We start from the raw sequence: 20,925 nt of genomic DNA, 5'->3' as shown, positions 1-20,925 counted from the left end.
GATAGGAGTCTCACGGTCTCTCCTGCCCGGGCTGGCTTTGAACCGCGATCCTCAGATCTCAGCCTCCTGAGTAGCTAGGATTACAGGCGTGAGTCACCAGCACCCGGCTTGGATTTACTTCTATATGACATTTAAGATTGCTGATGGCTTGGGTTAACAAAGAGGAAGCAGCTTATAACAGAAGGCAAGAGCTGTCTGATTTACGATGTGAATGCTGCAAGACCACTGAAATGAATACTGTCTCAGAGTTAACAGCAAATAATTGAATATAATACATGTAATGGCTACAGAAGAACCTAAATTACAAAGATTCGCTGCTAATGGCTTCCATCTGAATTAAGTCAAACTGCATTATAAACAGGAAAAACGCATCTGCTTAAATATGAGAGATGGGTGATTTGGTTTATTTTTGTTTGTCTAGCCTACCCTATGTCTATACTCATCAAGGTGAAATAAATTCTAACATTTAGTTTTTTTTTACAAGCAGAACTCACATAGAATAACTAAATCAAGAGCTCATATGTAAAATATGAGAGTCACTCAAACAATTTTTTAATCTAGTGCTACAGGGTTTGAACCACAGAATCTCCCTTGCTAGGCAGATCTCTAACCAGGAGGAGGAAATTCTGCCCACAGATAATCTGCAGACTGAACCAGAATACCAGCTCTTTCTTACGTATTCAGATAGTAAAGCTAGTCTAGTTTGACTTGTCAGCTTTTAAAATTGTGGACCATGTGAAAATTACATTTTATACACACATACACTTACACACAGACACCCATGTTGCTTCTTTTTCTCTGGAGAGTTAGTACTAATTCAATGATAATTTACAAAACAGGCTTATTTTTTTCCTTTGGCAAACTGTAGACAATAGAGCCTTAAGATGCATTTTTTGGAATGGAATGTTTTCATATGTAATTCATCAGCTCTTTAGGTTACTTGGGTTCTGTCTGGCTAATACAAACTAATTGTCAGAGCAGTGACTATCCACCCACCATATTCAAGAATCACTTGCTGATTGTTTATTTATTTACTTATTTATTTTTATTGGTTTAGAGACTTGAACTGGGGACCTGAGTACTGTCCCTGAGCTTTTATGCTTAAGGCTAGTACTCTATCTCCAGAGCTATACCTCCACTTCCAGTGTTCTGGTAATTAATTGGAGATAAATATCTCAAGCACTCTCTTGGCCTAGATGCATTGGAATCTCAATTCTGGAATTCCAACCTCATTAGTTTCTAGGATTACAGGAGAGAGCCACTCCTACATAGCCCTGTTTATTTTATTTTTATTATTACTATTATTGTTATTCAAAAAAATTGAATCCCATGTACGTTTAAGTTGTAATACTGCAATGTGAGCAGGAAAGTTGGCCTTCTAAACACTAGCCTGAAAAGAATGGGATCAATTTTTTAAACTCCTGGGTGCACATACTCGCTTTAAACAGAAGCTGATCTTTCACACTTAGGCAATAGACAATGAAGCTGCTGTTAGCAAAGGTGCCAGCAATGATGCCCAACTCTGAGCACTTAGTTTCTTCTTTCTCAGTTCCTGCAAATGCTAGGTCATACAGGGATGGAGGCCTGAGTCTTCTCCAGATTTAGCTTCATAATTGAGAAAATGCCAAGCTCAGACACACAAACAGTGCATGTTTTCTGTCATATGTGGAAGCTAGATCTAAAATACACCAAGACATGATAAATTACACAGGTTTCTAAGCATCCACACACAGTGAGAATAAAGGTTACTCTTAGGGGAGGAACACTAAGGCTTCATGCTTCTGTGCCTTTGATCATATAAAATATTATTTATCAAAATGAATTACAGGAAACAGAAATAAGAGATGTTGGTTCTTTTTGTCTTGTTTATCTGTCTCTGTGGGGAAAGAGCCCTGCTCTCAGGGTGTAATTCCAATAGGTCAGTCCATGTAGGATATTGATAATAAGTCTCCATGCAATAAAAATGCAGTCTCAGAGAAACATGAACTGGTGGCTCATGACTAATTCTAAAACTCAGTTGTCTCAGATCTGAGAATCGCAGTTCAAACCAGCCCAGGCAGGAATGTCCAAGAGATCCCGATCTCCAGTTAACCACCAAGAAGCTAGAAGTGGAGCTATGGCTCAAGTACACAGCTCAGGTTCAGATATACAGTCTCAAGTAATGCTCTCCCTTTTAAAATATATAATTATACTCTTATTATTAAGATATTCTGCAGAGACGTTATTATTTTACAACTTAGATGATGAGCACAATTGTTTCTGGACAAGGTCACCCCTTTCTTCCCTTTTCCCTAGATTCCCCCTCCCATCCCTGCCCACAAGTTGCATAGTTCATTTCTCACATAATACATACTGCATTTGTTTTCCTCTCCTCCCTCCATTTTTGGGACTCCTCTTTGCTCTCAGAAAGACACAAAAAGGCAAACAATAACGCAAATAGAAAAAACAAAACAAAAGATCAATGACAACACCCAGGCTCTGATATATAGTCTCAGACAATGTTCCCATTTTATACATCATACTGAGTTGGTGGCCTTGGTAAAATAGAAATGACTCTATTTACCCATCTATCTCTTTGGTTTTAAATAAAATCTATACCAGGAAATGGATGGAGCTAGAAGAAATCATGTGGAGTGAGGTAAGCCAAGAGCAAAGAGACAAACAGCACATGGTCTCCCTGATAAGTGCATGTTAAATCCAAAATGTAAGGGATATGACAAAATTAACAAGACTTAAGAAACAAAGGACTTCCACTCATCTGGTCGAATCACTACTAAATAACCCCATGCTGCTGATCACATATATGGAATATATGTGCACACTAGAGGGAAACCAGGAGGATGACACAGAACTAAAGGGAATCAGGGAAAAACATACAACAGCAGTACCCATCAATTGCACTGGACATTGACCAAAATGAACTAAGCAACTCAATGGCAGCGATGGGAGGGAGGGAACAAGTGGGAAAGAGGGAACAGCTGACGCTATGCAAAACAAAAGAAATGTACATATCACCCAATGTGGAAGAAATAACTGTATTGCAAAGCTCATAGAACTCATAAATGTTATAGATCATGAAAGACAATTTACCCCATGAAAGTTAGAATGTGTTTGTGACTTTAACTAAGCACCAGTATCCCACAATACTGTGAAAATTGGGAAGTTATGTAACCTCTTAGTCACAATAAAAAACTGAAAAAAAAAAGATAAGGGAAGATCTAAAAAAAATAATATCTGTACCACACACCATGGTATTATTAAAGAATAAATAAATACACAAATGAGCAACAAAATAAGATGGATGCAAAAACTAGACTATCAACGGTATGAGGCAAATTTGTCCTACATAGTGACCAGGCTATAGAGCAAGACTCAGCCCCCCAAAATAGGAGTAAATGCACAGAACATAATCAGTGTTTATTATTACATAAGTGGTAATACTTTTGTCTCTCAGAGAAACACACCATGCCCCTTCACAGCCTCTAGCCTCCCTCCAAGAGCCTCTTTCTCTCTCCAAGGGGTTGGGAAGGGCTTTTGGGCCCCATGGTCTCTTCCCTGTGAAGTCCTGGTGAGTGCAATGTGACTGAAGGGCTGCCAGTTGGACTTACAATTGGAGAGGACACACCAAGATGTAGGCATGGAATGTGACAGTATTTGGTTGCCTAGCAGAGAGAAAATGAAACCACAGACAATTGTATTGATGAATCATGAATCCAGCCATTATTCTTTCTGAAATTTTGGGCATTTTATTCAGCATTTCTGCTCAATTACATTATTATCTTTACCCTTTTACATTTTGTTTTGTTTAGCTTTGCTATGCCAGAGATCAAACTCAGAGACTCTCTCATCCTGGCAGTCAGCTGTATGTTAATTTGTAATGGCCTTAAATGCATCTCAGTAGTAAAACACTGCCAAGCTTTTGAGAATTCCAAGTTCCATCCTCACCCTGTCACCCACAAGGCACTTTACTTGGGTCTGGGGACTGTGGCTCATGCTTGAATACTACTACTCAGGAGACTGAGATCTAAGCATCCTGGGTCAAGAACAGCCCAGAAAGTCTCTGACATTCATAGCCAATTAACTACCAAAATGTCAGAATTGAAGATTTAGCTCCAGTGGTAGAGCCCAGCCCTGAGTTAAAAAGCAAAGGACACAGTGCCTAGGCCCTGATCACAAGGCCCAGTACTCACATAAAAATCACCTCATTTGTAAAATGAGGATGCTGAAGATATCTGGGATAATTGTTCATTTTGAAGGATTAGCTATTTCCAAGGTAAAAATAAAATGTACCTCCTTATTGGCTGTCCTGCCATGGGTAGGAATGACAAATATCCCAACTTCTTTTAACCTTCTTGAGAATTGTAAAGTTCACCTGCTTGCATGAAATAAATAGTGATAAAGAAATCCCTGTGTGCTTTTGTGTTCTAGAATATGGCTGATCATCAGTAACCCCCACCCCTACAAGAATCAGATGGAAGCTTACTAGCTATCCACTCTTTGTTATGGCTCCAGAACACTAGGGGAAGCACTCTCATAGACTCATCTCCTCTGACAACAAAACAACCCCCACCCCTGCCCAGTTGACCTGTCCAGCCATGTCAGCTATGTTCCTTCCCTATGAAACTGATGCAAAATCAGCACCACAGAGACACTGGTCTCCACATTGGGGGTGCTCTGCCTTGGTTGTAGCCAAATGCATGCAAATTCTTGATTTTGCTTTTCTTTTCCGGTATGCTTCTTCCTCCTAGGCCCAAATACATAGATATATACATATACACATACATACATACATACCAAAAATAAAGTCAAAGTGCAGGCACTTGTCCTCCCATGCACACTTTACACCAGAACTAATAGCCCATCCCAGAGTAGGCCCCATCTAGTGACCTGTCAGGGGTTCCCATGGGTGCCACCAGTGACATTACCTCTGTTTTCCAGAATCTCTTCTCTAAGCAACCTCCTGACTCCTCATGGAGAGGTCACCCTGGACCCCAGAGTTGTACTGCCAGGAGGATGGCCTCCACATCATCTCTGGGAAGCCAAACACTGCCTTGCCCTCCAGGCACAGAAACTGGGCGCAGCTTTCTTTCTAGCTACCATGGCAAGCAGTGGCCCCAAATCAAGTGCAGCCTAGTGTGAAGTATTCCTTTCCCAGTGTCCATGTGGGCCCACAGACACTGCCTTCCCAGTGCTGCCTCTCTACCAATACAAGTAGGCTCCTCTCTGTGGTCTGAACTCTTAAGTTCCCAGTGAAAGGCTGTTTAAGGGACTTGAGCAGAGAAAGCAGCACCACAGGAACCATAGGAGGCATGGCCTGCTGCAGAGCAACAAGGCATGTGAAACAGCACAAGAAAGAGAGAATGTAAGAAAAGCAAGGGAGTTCAAGGGAACAGAGAGAACCAGAGGGCTGGGTGCCACAGAGAGAAAAGAGGAAGAGACAGACCTAAAAAGAAGAATGGGAGAAAAGCTTAGAGGAAGCAAGAGATGCAGAGACAGATAAGAAGAGAGTGGTGTAGGTGCATGAAACAAAGAGGGAGAATGAGCGTCAGAGTCCCTAGAATAAGCTAGGTGAGAGAAAAAGAGCGCAGAGACTCTGAGCAAACTTCCTAGAACAAGCAATGTGTGCACTCCGTTCCTGGGACTTGGCATTGTGCTTTGGACAATCAAGAAGGATGCTTTCAGAGAGAAGCAACATTTTGCTCAGATGTCCTGCAGGTTTGTTTGCCTTTTTGAGACACTCAACTCATGTTAGAATGGGGATTGGACAGTCTATATGTGGCATATTTCTCTCTCTCTCTAGCTGGGAATTTTGTCTTTTAAGTGGAAAAACAGTAATGAAGCTTCCCATGGCCCTCTTTATGCCCTGGGGCCTGGCTAGGCTCCAAACAGTGTTAAACAAGTTCACAAATAAGCTCTTTTCTTGGTGTCACCTCCCTACACTGTCTCATGTACTACCTCAGGATAGGAATAAAAATTATTGTTTTCTTTTTTTAAAGTTTGATATTCTTTGTATTTAAAAATGTAATGTGCATATTTATCTTGGCGTTTCTTTTACTCGAATAAGAGGAAATTTATTTGAAAGTTAGAAAAGAAAAGCTTGAAAAGAAAGCAGCAAAAATTCTCCACCTGGAGAGGGTAATAAAGAGGAGTACCATGTCAGAGATTTTATTGTTGTTGTTTGTTTGTTTCATTTTGCTTTGTAATTAAAAAGTCCTGTATTTCTCCCCCACAGTCCTAGTCTAGATAGAAAACATTTTTGGCAAAATACAGCTCTTTAGCAGTAATTTAAATTTCTGGACATTAATCGGTACACCATAAACTTTTAGGGTCTATAAACTATGTTTTCCTGGAAGGAGAATAGTGAATTAGTAAGAAACATAAACATATTCTAACTGAAGTGTTTTCAAGAAGGCAATATTTCCTGAATGGAAACGTGAGAAGCTCTTCCTGGGCCCTGTGAGACACATAAGGATCCTGTTGTGATTTAGGAATAGACATGCCTTTAGTAGGGTCTGAGATGGTAGCATGCAAATATTTAGAGCATTTTCATCATGTAAGTATACAAGCTGCCATCTGCAGTGTCTGATACCCGGTAGGACAGAGGCATCAGTACTTGTCCTATTTGCTAAAGTCCAGACACTTCTCAACTCTAGACCTCTACAGAATCGGTTTCCACTGAATTCTTCTTACACATTCTATACATCATATTGATTTGTGTGTTTATCTGTGCGTGTCAGGGTTGTTTTGTTAGTATTCTCCCAAAGGTCAATTGAATGTCCATGCATGGCTGACCCACTTCATTTCCACAACAGGGAGAAAGGTCATGAAATAGCAGAATTTCAACAGATACATCAAGGTTGGTGTACTTTCTCTTTATATGCCAAAAAATTAAGAAAAGTAGGAGTGTGTCAAAAGGGGTTGAGAATGTTGAAGTGGATGACACCGTGCAAGATGTGTAGCGTTGTTGAATGGCATATCAGTTTTACAACTATACAAAGATAATAAAAATGTTTAAGAATTTGTCAACAATTTTTAAGGCAACTGCTGCTAACCCTTTTTGGTTGGCAGTTGATTACCTTGAAAATGCTACCTGGGGTTGTGTGAAATGGCCATGCTAACACTAACCCTCAGTGGTCAATTTTTCTTTATACAACGTGTCAGTGGAGATAAACTGAAGAAACAAATAGGTGTACATCACGAAGACTGCTTACCTTCTCCAAATAATAGTCTCATAGTTACCAAAAAATCAATATAGTGTATTTAGCTGATGGTGGGAATTGAAATCTAAGGAGAGACCGAGTTAAATATAAGATCATGAATGCCAGCTGGGCCTCTGTGATTCTCGCATGTAAGCCACCTAATGAGTAGGCTCAGAAAGCAGAGTTTATGATACATTTTTCTCTAGTTACCCACTTAAAAGCTGGAAGTAGACCAGGGGCTCAAGTTGTAGAGCACTAGCCTTGAGTGGACAAATCTCAGGGTCAGTGCCCAGTCCCTGAAGTCCAGCTCTAGGCCTAGCACCAAAAAAAGAAAAATCATGAAAGTGACAACCAGGTGGGGAGAGAGAATGATGTACTGAATAGTATTTTTTAAGTAGAACATATTTCCTTATTTATTTATTTAGCTTTCCCCCTTTTTAATGGTGTGTGAGTGTGATGTTTCTCACCTAGGAATAGTCTACTGTGAAGAAGAGACATGGCAGTTTCTGTGCTTTCTTTTAGGGGAGTGAGAAGTTTGGAGTCTTCTGTCCACATTCTGTCTCCATGTGTCTAGTATCAGGGTGGGCCACAACTCTTGGCATTGATGGTATATTGTGGAGAACCTCTTGCCTCCTCAGACTGAGCTCTGTCCTCAGGATACGCCTCCAATTGATAAATCCCCCTCCTCTCCAAACATCTCAGCTTTCACTGATTCAGAACATCTAAAACTTCATTTAAGCTTCATAACCACGTTTTTGTTGGCATTGTAAGTCTTTAAGAAACCATTCTAAGCAGGCACAGGTGGCTCATACCTATAATCTTAACTACTTAGTAGGCTGAGGTTGATGATCATAATTGAAGCCAGACTGCATAGGAAAGTCCCTGAAATTCTTATCTTTAATTAACCACCAAAAAGCCAGAAGTGGAACTGTGACTTTAGGGGATGGAGTGTCAGATTTGAGCAAAAAAGCTCAAGGATAATGCCCAGGACCAGATTTCAAGCCTCCAGTACAGCAAACACACACACACACACACACACACACACACACACACATACACACAGAGAGAAAGAGAAAGAGAGAGAGAGAGAGAGAGAGAGAGAATGTGTGTGATAGTTATATCACAGTTAATGAACATATATAAATTCAATGTTATCACTAAAGCACTCAAGGAAGTGTCACTGTCGCTCAAGTGATAGCCTTGAGCTGAAGAGCTCAGGGACAGTGCCAGTCTGAGTTCAAGCCCCACAACCAAAGGGGGAAAAAAAGCACTCAAATGCCTCTTGTTGTTCATAGAGAACTCTTTGTCTGTGTGTCATTTAATGGAAGCTGTGCTTGCAGAGCTATCTGACATCCATATTAGCCAAACTCTCACTAACTGCAAAACCATCTTAGACTTTGCCAGTTCTTTGGGAGTCATTATAACTCTCTGGGATTACTATGAATTTTGATTTGTATTAAGTCTTCACAACATTTTAGTGAGGAATTGATGCAAGCAAGGAAGCACACAGAACTGCCATTAAAATGACTCACAAGAGAGGTGGGTTAACTTTGTGCCCCAGAGTGAAGTTATGCATAAAGTGGCAAACAGAAATATTAAAACAATGAAATCACCACTCATTAGTAAAACACACACACACTTCAAAACCCAAAATTAGGAATAGTGCTTGAATGGAAGGGTGGAGTACCTTTACATATAACAGTATAGGGCAATAAGATAACTGTATGTAGCACTAAAAAAATCTGCCTTTCCAGCCCAGAACATTGTTGGAAACTATCAATTGAAGAGGGATAGTTTCCTTCACATTAAATAAAGTGTTCACACTTGTCAATACAATAAATCTGTTTCTGGAAAGATATTCAAAATAAAACATTTAAAAGGTTGAGATCCAGGAGGATCAATGCCAGCCAGTGCAACCTACTTTTGAAGAATCCTTCTGAAGCAAGTCTGGGCTTGATGCTGTGTGAGTTATCCCAGCTATGACAGGAAACAAAAAATGGAAGAAAAAAAGCCCAGGCCCACCTCTATCAAAATTGAAGAACTGACATTGAGATCACCAAGGAATACAAGTATAGAATGCCAGCTCATTAGTTTAGCATGTATCTAGAAAAATAAAGCTCTGATTTCATACCACATTATTGACATAATAATAATCCAGGCTGCCAGAGCTTTTGTTCAAAAATATTGTTTACAATAATGAAGAGCTACTCCAGTTCTCTTCAATTTAGTATTAGAATGCCTAGCTGGAGCAACAAGACAAGATATAAAAATAAAGGGGATCCAAATAGGAAAAGATGAAGTAAAACTCTCCCTCTTTGCAGATGACATGATCTTGTATTAAAAGAACCCCATGGACTCCACTCCCAAGTTACCTGAGTTGATTCGAAACTTTGGCAAAGTAGCTGGATACAAAATTAACCCTCAAAAATCAGTGGCTTTTCTGTATGCCAATAACTAGAAGAGCATGGCTGAAATCAGGAAAGCAACTCCTTTTGTAATAGCCCCACAAAAAATAAAATACCTAGGAGTTAACTAAAGAAGTAAAGGAACTCTATGATGAAAACTTTATAAACCTGAAAAAGGAAATTAAAGCAGAACTAAGGAAGTGGAAAAACCTCCTATGCTCCTGGATTGGGAGGATTAACATCATGAAAATAGCAATATTGCCAAACACAATCTACAAATTCAATGCGATACGTATACATATCCCAACCTCATTCTTCAATGAAATAGAAGAAGCAATCCAAAAATTCATATGGAACAATAAAAGACCCCAAATAGCAAAAACAATCCTTAGCAGAAAGAACAGTGCTGGAGGAATATTAATACCAAACTTCACACTCTACTACAAAGCCGTAGTAATCAAAACAGCTTGGTACTGCACAAGAACAGACCTGAGGACCAATAGAATAGAACTGAAGACCCAGAAATGAACCCACAGATGTATAGTCACCCAATTTCCAATAAGGGAGCTAAAAATATAGAATGAAAGACAGCCTCTTCAGTAAATGGTGCTGGCAAAATTGGTTAATCACTTGTAGAAAACTAAAGCTAGATCCTTATATATCACTCTGCACCAGAATCAACTCCAAATGGATCAAAGATCTCGAAGGCAAAGCAGACACCGGGAAAACATTACAGGAAGGAATAGAAGAAACTCTTGGGCTCCTTGGCACAGGCTGAAATTTTCTTAATAAAGACCCAGAAACACAGCAAATCAAAGAAAGGTTGGATAAATGGGATTACATGAAACTGCAGAGCTTCTGCATGGCAAAGGACATAGCTAGCAAGATCAATAGAAAGCCCATGGATTAGGAGAAGATCTTCATAGCCATACAACGGACAAGGGTCTCATAACTAAAATATACTTAGAACTCAAAAAACTAAATCCCCCAACAACAAATCCTCAAAGAAACAACTGCTCAGTTAGTAAGTGGGCTCAAGACTTAAAGAGAGACTTCTCTGAAGAGAAAATAAGAATGGCCAATAGACACATGAAGAAATGCTCAACTTCTCTAGTCATAAAATAAATGCAAATCAAAACAACATTGAGATTCCACCCCCTCACCCCAGTTACAATGACTATAATTAAGAAATCCAATAACAACAGATGCTGGAGGGGATGTGGACAGAAGGGGACCCTACTGCATTGTTGGTGGGAGTGTAAACTTGTTCAACCACTTTGGAAAGCATGACCCAGCAATCCCACTTTTAGGCATTTACCCAAATGATCACAAACAAGGCCATACTAAAGCTATCAGCACAACAATGTTTATCGCAGAATTATTCACAATAGTTAAGATATGGAACCAACCCAGATGCCTCTCAGTAAATGAATGGATCAAGAACATGTGGTATTTATATATACAATGGAATTCTATGCCTCCATCAGAAAGAATGATATCGCCCCATTTGTTAGGAAATGGAAAGACCTGGAAAAATTTATAGTAAGTGAAGTAAGCCAGGCCCAAAGAAACATAGGTCCCATGGTTATCTGCAATAACTAGTGTATGTCTAGGACAAGCAGAAAAGGTCAAAACCTATGTACATATGACCATATAAGATGATGCTAAATGAAAGGAACCCCAAGATAGGGACACAAGAGGTTTTATCTTTCTTGCTGTTGTTTTTAATGTAATTATAATATACAATGTGATTTTTTTGTTTCTTTTGAATGTTCTTCCCCCATGGTATAACCCCTGTTTTCACTGTATTTGATTCCAGTGCCCTGCATCTTGTTTATACATTTTTCTAATTTGGGGAGGGGAAGGGAAATAACTAAATGCTGAGATAAGGGTACAGGTAACAACAAGATGTACAAGACACTACGTTGAAAATGAACTTTACAACTTTGGGGGGTGGGGAGAGAGGAGTTGGGGAGGTGGGGAGGAAAGGGATGTAGGGGAAAAACAAAGGAGGAGGTAACAATGCTCAATAGGAAATGGACTCCTTACCTTACTCATGTACTGTAACCCCTCTGTATAGTATTTTTCCAAACATATATATATATATATATATATGAGAGCTAGATTTTTGGAATCTATTACTGTACTTAAATCCTAGATATTTCTGAACTGATTTTCTCTTTGAATTATCAGGTTTGTTTTCTGAGAATAAAACTAAAATCTTTGCTTCTCCTCCTCCTTTCCTCCTCGTCCTCATCCTCCTCCTCTCCTCCTCCTCCTTTCCTCCTCCTCCTCCACCTTTTCCTTCTCCTCCTTTTACTTCTCCTTCTCTTCCTCCTCCTCCTCCTAGTAGTAGTTGTTGTTCTTATTCTTCCTCCCCGCTCTCTCTGTGTGGGTGTGTGGGAGACAGAGAGAGAGGTGTGTTTGCCAGTCTTGGACTTGAATTCAGAGCCTGAACACAATCCCTATGCTTTTATGATCACATTTGCCCTCTACCACTTCAACTATATCTCCAGTTCTGGCTTCTTGTGATTAATTGGATATAAGCATCTGGTGGATTGTAACACCTGGGATGCCCTTGAACCATGGTCCTTAGATCAGAAACTCATGAATAATTAGGATTACTCATGAACAATTAGAACCAGAGTCTGGTTGAAAATCTTTCATAATTAACACATAAGTCATATCCAAGGCAGTTCCTTTACTTACAAATCTGCACCTAATACACATTTCAGATGTTTGGAAATATCAGCGACAACAATTATACAACAGTGATAAAGGTCATAAATCAAGCAAAGAAACTTCTTTATAATTTAAGGTGAGCTCCATTCATTTGTCTCTCTCGATCCCTTTAATATTCACCCTCCTTAGACAAAACCTGATTCTGTTTCCTGGTATTTATTTTTTTAATCTGTCATTTTCAATTGTTCAAACAAGTTACACCATTTGAATCCAACCCTGTTAGTTTGTAGTGTATATATGCACATGGCCTCAAATATGCATTCATGTATATGTATAATTTAGATCTAATGTCCACAAGTAAGTGTGAACTTTTCTGGAGTGTGCTTTGAGGGTATGAAGGCTCTGGATTGTAGAGGACTTGTGTCCAGGGTAAGAGTTTGGGGCTGGTTATTTGCACCTGTCCTGGTGGTAATTACCCGGTGTGGGATTTCGGTACTCTACCTGCACACTTCCCATTGTGAGATTCTCAGATAAAACTTTTTCTGCATCAGAAACATAACTACTATTAGATCATCTCCTGTTCTGAAGATTATGCTATAATTGCATACTTCTTTGGACCTCTGAAAATAAGAAGTATACATGTGAGGAACACTGCAGGTCCTCAGTAGCCAGGGTCCAGGAAGAACCATTCTCACCAGGACACATGGGAGTGATTTAGACATATCCATAAGGATGGCAAAAGGCCAGGGCTCACAGGAATGTGGCCTACTCTTTGACCAGATTAGGTGCACTATACTAAGAGGGCAATCATTAGAAGGGGCAATAATGAATGAGGTCCTCAATTTGCCCTGTATCAGGCACAACCAGCTGTCAATTTGACCTATCCCCCAGACAGTGTAAAAATTAGCATAGTTACCTCCTTGTGTATGAGGCCTCTACTAAGGACAACTCAGGGGTTTCATAGAAACACTATCGAATCACTTACATATTCCCACGGATTAGGAGGCCAGCATCTTGGTCTCCCACAGGTCTACAAAGACCAGTAAGTATATCAGACTCCTTGCAAGAGAAAGATAACTCAGTTCACTGTCATTACAGGGAACTCAGTTTGTATCTGATGACAATCATCTTACTATGAACAATTCATTAAAGCCACTTACACAACTATTTTCACCGTGGCACTATTCACCACAGTCAAGTATGAAAACAGCCCAGAGGCCATTCAACTGACACATGGAGCAAGAAGATGTCAGACACACACACACACACACACACACACAGACACACACACACTGTGCATTTATCTGTCTGTGTCTGTGTCTGTGTGTCTGTGCTCACAATAGAACTTTACTCATCTATTAGGAAGTAGATTATATCATTAGCACAAAAATGAATGTGCCTGGAATTCTATGCCTCCATTAGAAAGAATGACATTGCCTCATTTGTTAGGAAATGGAAAGACTTGGAAAAAAATTATATAAAGTGGTCCCATGGTTTCCCTTATTTGCAATAACTAGTATATGTCTGAGACAAGCAGAAAAGGTCAGATAAGTTGATGTTAGGTGAAATGAACCCCAAGATAAGTATTCAAATGTTTTTACTTTCATGTGATTGTTTCTAACATATTTATAAGATGATTTCTTTGTTGCTTTGTATGTCCCCCCCCCCACGGTATAACCCCTGCTTTCACTGTATTTGATGTTGATATAATTTGTGGAGGGGAAGGGATAAAAACAAATCATTTAAATAGAGATACAGGTGAACCCATTGCAACAATGAGATGTACAAGTCGTTATGTCGAAAAATAAACTTTACAACTTTGGCGGGGGGGGGGGGGGGGGAGAAGAGATGGGAAGGGGAAACAAAGGAGGAGGCAACAATGCTTGATAAGAAATGCACTCATTATCTTGCCCATGTAATTGTAACCCCTCTGTACAGTATGTTCACAATAAAAAAATTAAAAAAAAGAAATGTACTCATTATCTTGCCCATGTAATTGTAACCCCTCTGTACGGTATAAATGTACCTGGAAAAAATTATATTAAGTGAAGGACATCAGGCCTAGAGAGACAAAGGACACCTGTGTTTTCATATATATATATATATATATATATGTTTATGTATAATTTGGATTTCATTTATAAATATATATATGCACACACAGGATCATATACACATGTACACGAGTGTTTTATGTATGGCATGGGAAGGGGAGTAGTCCAATGAGGTAACTTTTTGGATGATTAACAGATTAATACAATGAATATGAGAATATTGGTACTTGAAGTGTCAGGAAGGGGTGAGGTGAATGGGAGAAGGGGTAGATAAATAAAGAGAATGAAGGTGAAAGAATGCCATCAGAATGTTTAAAGTTTATATGTAAAAATAAAACTAGGAAAATGGCCAGGTGCCAGTGGCTCATACCTGTAATCCTAGCTACTCAAGAAGCTGAGATCTGAGGATCACAGAATGAAGTCAGTAGGGACATGAAAGACCATGGGACTCATCTCCAATTAATCACAAAAAAAAAAAAAAGCTGGAAGTGGCACTGTGGCACAAGTGGTAGAGTGATAGCCTTGAGCAAAAAAGAAGCTCAGGGACAGCACCCAAGCCCAAAGTTCAAATTCCAGGACCAGCAGTACAACAGCAAAACAACAACAACAACAACAAAACCTAGGAAAATGAAGGTGATAGACGGGGATGGGAGAGATAGGGGAGAATAGTGAAAAGAGTGATATTGACCGTGATGCATTGTACTAATAAACTGATATATTACTTTGTAAGCCCTTTATACAAGTTAAGAAAGGTATAATAAAATAATCTTATCTATATGCCTTATTTTATGTTGGTGCTGTTATTGTTTTTACAATTGCTTTTATTTTATGTGATTAAGATATTTAACCAGATGAAAGCATCCACAGTGAAAAATCATTAGACTCCCTTCTATACCCCATTTTCTTTCCAGAGGCTATGGGAGGGCCTTGGGCCCCATGGTCTCTATTACTCTTCTCTGTGAAGACTTGGTGAGTGAAATGTGACAGGATGGCTATCAATTGGATCAGGAGATCTGTAGCTTGGAAAGAACATAAGAAGTTTTAAATATGGAAAATGGCAGTAATGGTTGTTTAGAAGGTAGAAAATGAAGGCACAGACACCTGGATTTGAATCAAGAATCTACAATTATACTTTCTATAACCTTGAGACTATTGATTAACCTTTCCATGGCTCAATTACCACACTATGTCTGCCTTTTAAATACCTGTGGCTTCCCTGGAGATCAAAGTTAAAGACTCTCTTCTGTCAGTCAAGGCCTCTAAGTTAATTTGTGATGGTCTTAAAGTGCACCTCAGAAGAAGAGCACCTGTCAAGCTTTTGAGAGGCAAAAAACCCAAAAAAACAAAAAACCCTTCCATCCTCACCACTGTCTCACACAAAAGCCACCTCATTTGAGCCACGGGATCATGGCTCATGCATGTAATCATACTACTCATGAGACTTTAGTTCTGAGGATCTTGGATCAAAGCCAGCCCAGAAAGTCCATGAGCCTCTTATTGTGAATTAACCACCAAAAATCCAGAAATGGGGCTATTACTCAAGTGATAGACCCCCCAGATCTGAACAAAAAGCTGAGAAGGCAATGCTTTGTCCCTGAGTTTAAGACCAGGTGCTCATTAAAAATACTCACCTTATTTGTAAAATCAGGATATCGATCATATTTGGGATTATTATTTAATTTTGCCAGGTTACTCATCTCCAGGGTAAAAATAACATCTTTCTCCTTATTGATTGTACTGATATGGGCAGGAATGACACATACACTGCTTCTATTCACCTTGTTGAGAAATGTAAATTATACCTGCTTCTCTAAAATAAGCAGTGATAAAGAAATAACTGCATGATTTTTTGTTCTACAAAATGGCTGCCCACCCAGAATCACCCACCCCACAGGAATCAGATGGAATCTAGCTAGCTGTTCATTCTATGACATGGCTCCCAGAAAACTGGGGAATATCTGGTCCTCCACTGCTATTACTTAGTCCATCTCATGAAAGGTCTAATTCAATGGGAAGTTTCTCACTATCAGGGAACAGAAATAAACATTCCCTGCATATCACACAGAGTTCCTCTGATTATACCCCGCCTGCACGCACACACGCACATGCGCGCCTTTATCTGCCCTCCCATGGCAGGCATGTCTCCTTCCTATGTAATTGAAAAGCAAAAGCAGCTCCACGGAGATTTTGGTCTCTGTCTGGGGCACTCTGCCTTTGGTTTCAGCCAGAATGCATGCAACTTTAGCTTTCCTTTTCTAGTGGGCTTCTTCAGCTTAGATCAAAATACATACATACACACATACATACATACTTGCATATACAACGGAAATAAAATCAAAGAGCAGCACCTGCCCTTGCATGCATACTTGAAACCAGAACAGCCTCTCCATGAGTGGGCACCATCTAGAGACCACTCTCAGGTTTCCAGGGATTCCACCACTGATATTACCTTGGCCTCCCAGAAGCTCCTCTGATGGCTGCCTCCTGATTCCCCATGGAAAAGTCGTGTGGTCCCGAGAGTTGAGCTGTTAGGAGGGTGGCTAAAATACCATTTCCGAGGAGCCGAACCCCGCCATGCATTACAGTCACAGAAACTGGCCTCCGGCCTTCCTTCTAGCTACCAGAGCAGCATAGTCCACAAAATGAGGGATCTGACCTCTATATAACATTCCCTTCCTGGTCACTCAGGCCCCACCCCTCTGACCAATACTTTCCCAGTGTGGACACTCTACCTCTGAATGTGGGCTCTTCTCTGTGGTCTTAACCCTTGGGCTCTGAGCACAGCTGTGTTTACAGGACTTGAGCAGGGGAGGCAGCACCACAGGAACCAGATGGCCTGACATGCTCCAGGGAAGCAAGAGATTTGGCCTCCTGAATAAATAGGATTACAGGCATAAGCCTTCAGCATAAGGCAAAAAAACTGTTTCTTTTCATGAAATAAAACTGAAGCTAAAAAAAGAGAGAAAGGATGAGACTCAGATGAGTCATGTCTCACTACTGAGCCTCAGCCTGGTGATAGGAGTTCCCATAGAACCAGGCTGGGTCTCTTGGAGGGTCTGTGGATTAACACTAATTCTTTTCATGAAAAAATTAAATGAAAAAAAAAAGAGAAAAAGCAGGTCATACTCACTAGGAAGACAGCCACATTGTAATTGAATAAGAAATCTTGCTAGCTAAGAGTACAGGAGTGTAAACAGAAAGGCAGGGTAGGCTGGGTGCTGATGACTCTTCAGTAACCCTGGCTACTCAAAAAACTGAGCTCTGAGGATCACAGTTAAAAGCCAGCCTGGACAAGAAAGTCTGTGACCCTCCCCCACAATATAACCCCTGCTTTCACTGTATTTGATGTCGGTATAATTTGTGGAGGGGAAGGGGAAAAACAAGTTGTTTAAATAAGGATACAGGTGGACCCATTGCAGCAATGAGAAGTACAAGTTGTCATGTCGAAAACGAACTTTACAACTTTGAGGGAGGGCGAGGATTGGGTGGGGGGGGCGGAGGGAGGCTGGGAAGGGATGGGAAGGGGAAACAAAGGACAAGGCTGCAATGCTTGATAAGAAATGTACTCATTATCTTGCCCATGTAATTGTAACCCCTCTGTACAGTATTTTTACAATAAGAAAATTTAAAAAAAAAGAAATCTGTGAGATTCTTGGCTCCAATTAAAAACTGGAAAACCACAAGTGGAGCTGTGGTTCAAAGTTGTAGAGCACTAGCTTTGAGCAAAAGAGCTCAGAGACGGTGCTCGGGCCTGAATTCAAGCCCCACAACCACCCCTGGCCACGTGGAAGCTGCTTTCTTCCTCCCATTTAAAGCACTCATAGGTATGAGACTGAAGTGCTGATTACATCACATGAGAATTTTATATTTTAATACTTACAAGTGGTCAGTATCCTGACTAGTTTTGTATTCTACAATGAGTGGGTGAATATATGAGCAGACATCCATCACCTGAAGCTATAATATCCAAAGTATTTCAGCTTCCAAAATTTATGAATACTACTTTGATGTCACGTTACAAATTTCACAGTTGATCTCACTGACAGTTTGTGGTTAGGATGTAGGTGGGGATGGGTGCATGACTAAGAGGTACATAGTGAGAAAAGCATACCTGAGACCCTGAATTAAATCTTCTGTGAACACTTGCTCATGAACACACAAACACACACAGAAATGCAGGCATATTAAATATTGTATAAAATAAATTTGATTCTCTGAGTAAAATGCGTAATGGGAAACAAATAAATTTTGTGATTTTACCTCAGTTCCACGTCCACAATATCTCATGATATACATATATATGTATTTATGTATATCTGTGAATGAATCTATATATTATGCAAATGTTCCAAAACTTGGGAATTTTCTAAAATCCACTGAATATCTGGCCCTTGCCTTTTTTTCTGTTTCAGTCTTTCTGTATGTCTCTGTCTCTTTCTCTCTGTGTGTTTCTTTTTCTTTTCTTTTCTTTTTTTCCTCTTTCTTTCTTTTTTTTTTTTGGTCATGGGGCTTGAACTCTGGGCCTGGGCAATGTCCCTCAGCTCTTCAGCTCAAGGCAAGTGCTCTACCACTTGAGCCACAGTGCCACTTTCGTTTTTCTGGTGGTTAATTGGAGATACGAGTCTCAGGGGCTTTCCTGCCCTGGCTGGCTTTGAGCTGTGATCCTCAGATCTCAGCCTCCTGAGTAGCTAGGATTACAGGCATGAGCCACCAGCGCCTGGCTTCTCTCTGTGTTTCTGAGTCGAGTCTCTCTCTCTCTCTCTCTTTCTGCCCATGCACCCATACCACTCTCTCACTATCTGTCTGTGCATCTCTTTTGTTTTCTCCAAGCTTCATCTGTCTCTCTGTCATACCCAGTTCTCAGGGTTCTTTCTCTCTGATTTTCCCTCTCTCTTTCATGCTTTCTCTCTCTCCCCTGCTGTCTCACACTGTCTTGCTCATGCTGGTTTTCTCTCTCTTGTACTCTCTCTCTTTTGCTGTCTCTTTTGTTTTCTTTTCCTTGCCTATGTTCTCTTTCTCCTGCATCCCCTGTGTGCTGTCTCTCTCTAATGCTGTCTCTCTCTTTTGTGCTCTCTCATGCTTTCTCCTGCCTGTCTCTTGTTCTCTCCCCTTCCCTTCTCTATTTGTGTTCTATCTCCCTCATTTCTCTCAAGCTGTCTTTCTCATGCTGTCTCTCCTCTCTCTTATTCTCTCTCCCTCTTCTCTCCTTCTCTCATTGCTCAGTTCTCACTCCTTCCCTTTTCTCCTCTTTCCTCTAACCTCCTCTCTCTTCTCTCTCATGCTTTCTCTTTCACGTGCTCTCTCTCTCTTAACCACCCTGTCTCTCTCTCTCTTTACCACCCTCTCTCTCTCTTCCCCTCCCTCCCTTCCTCCCTCCCTCCCTCTCTTTCTCTCTCTCTCTCTGGCTTTCTCTCTGGCCTTCCTGCTCTGGAGCAAGTCAGGCCATCTACTTCTTGCAGTGCTGCCTCCAAGGTTCAAGTTCCACAAACAGAGCCACACTGGGATCTCAAGGGTTAAGACCATAGAGAGGAGCCGACTTCCAGAGCTAGAGAGGCCACACTGGGAAGATATTGTTCAGAGCAAGGAGGCCTGGGTAGCCAAGTAGGGAATGCTTTATTGAGGCCTGCCTTTGGTTTGTGGCCCAGGGTGCCCTGGTAGCTAGAAGGAAGGCCTAGGGCCAGTTTCTGTGCCAGGAAGCCAAGAAGGGTTCAGCTCCTCAGAGAGGTGGCATCCTGGTCACCCACCCTGCAGCCCAACTCTGGGGAATCTGCAGGATTTCTCCATGAAGAGTCAGGAAGCAACCTCCAGAGAAGATTATGAGAAGCCAAGGTGATGTTATTGGTGGGAACCCTGGGAACCGAGAATAGGGCTTTAGGTGGTGGCTGCTTCTGGATGGACTGTTCTGGTTTAAAGTGTGCATGGAAGGACAAGTGCCTGTTCTTTGGTTTTATTTATTTACTGTATGTATGTATGTATTTTGGTATAAGTTGAAGCTGACTGAAAAAGAATTTGCATACATTCAGGCTGCTTCCTAAGGCAGAGAGCCCCCTGACATGGAGACCAATGTAGCTGCTTTTGCCTTTCAATTTCATCTGAAGGTCACATGTCTGCCATTAGTGGGAAGTTTAACACTAGAGGGGGTGATTTTTGTAATCAGAAGAACTTTGCATGTACAGTATTGCAGGGAATGTTTATCTCTGTTTCCTGATAGTTGAGGAGAACCTTCCCATTGAATTACACCTTCCAAGAGATGGTCAAAGTGCTAGGTGTAAGAGGACCTGGCATTCCCCAGTGTTCTGGAACCATAACAAAGAGTGGACAGCTAGCAAGCCTCCACGTGATTCCTGTGGGGGAGGGAGGTTCCTTATAGACAACCATTTTCTAGAACACAAAAGCACACCGGGGTTTTTAAAAAAATCACTGCTAATTTCAGGGAGGCAGGTAAAATTACAGTTTTCAACAACGTGAAAAAAAGCAAGTTATTTGTCATTCCTATCATGCCAGTACAACCAACAGGGAGAAGCATTTTATTTTTACCCTGGAAGTAAATAACTAGGCAAAATGAATACCAAATATCAGCATCCT

Source organism: Dipodomys ordii, unplaced genomic scaffold (assembly GCF_000151885.1).
Source record: "Dipodomys ordii isolate 6190 unplaced genomic scaffold, Dord_2.0 Scaffold334, whole genome shotgun sequence".
Classification (NCBI taxonomy): domain Eukaryota; kingdom Metazoa; phylum Chordata; class Mammalia; order Rodentia; family Heteromyidae; genus Dipodomys; species Dipodomys ordii.
The sequence above is the reverse complement of the archived record's forward strand: the minus strand, read 5'-3'. Positions refer to the sequence as shown.